Raw genomic sequence first — 455 nt, 5'->3', positions numbered from 1 at the left:
TGCGCAACAGCGAGCAGCTTTGCCTTCCTCCCCCCCCCCCTCACAAAAAAACGGGCACTCCCATCTTCTTCCGCAACGACAAACATTAATAATAAAAAAAGCTCTCCCCCACCAGCATCCCTTAGCATCCTCATCTTAGCCAACCCCAAGCAAGAATTCTCCAGAGGCTTTACGGAAGTTCTTGCTCATCTCTTGGCACTTCCGGGTTACCCAGCATCTTCGCAATTGAAGAGTATCATCCCCAAGGAGAAACTGTCCAAGGGCAGCCTCTCGACCCTTTTTTTGAGGGTATGTGTGTAGGGGGGGTATACTGTTTTGTCCAGTCATGAGATGGCATAATATGGTTGCGTGACATCATTATGTATGAGGGCAGTACGTGCGTATTTACATGGGTGTGCTTGTTTCTGTTTGTCGACGTTTGCGACTGACTAAACTGACTAAAATTTGTGTTTCTT

This window comes from Penaeus monodon, chromosome 19 (assembly GCF_015228065.2).
Source record: "Penaeus monodon isolate SGIC_2016 chromosome 19, NSTDA_Pmon_1, whole genome shotgun sequence".
Lineage (NCBI taxonomy): Eukaryota > Metazoa > Arthropoda > Malacostraca > Decapoda > Penaeidae > Penaeus > Penaeus monodon.
Note: the sequence above shows the minus strand (reverse complement) of the source record.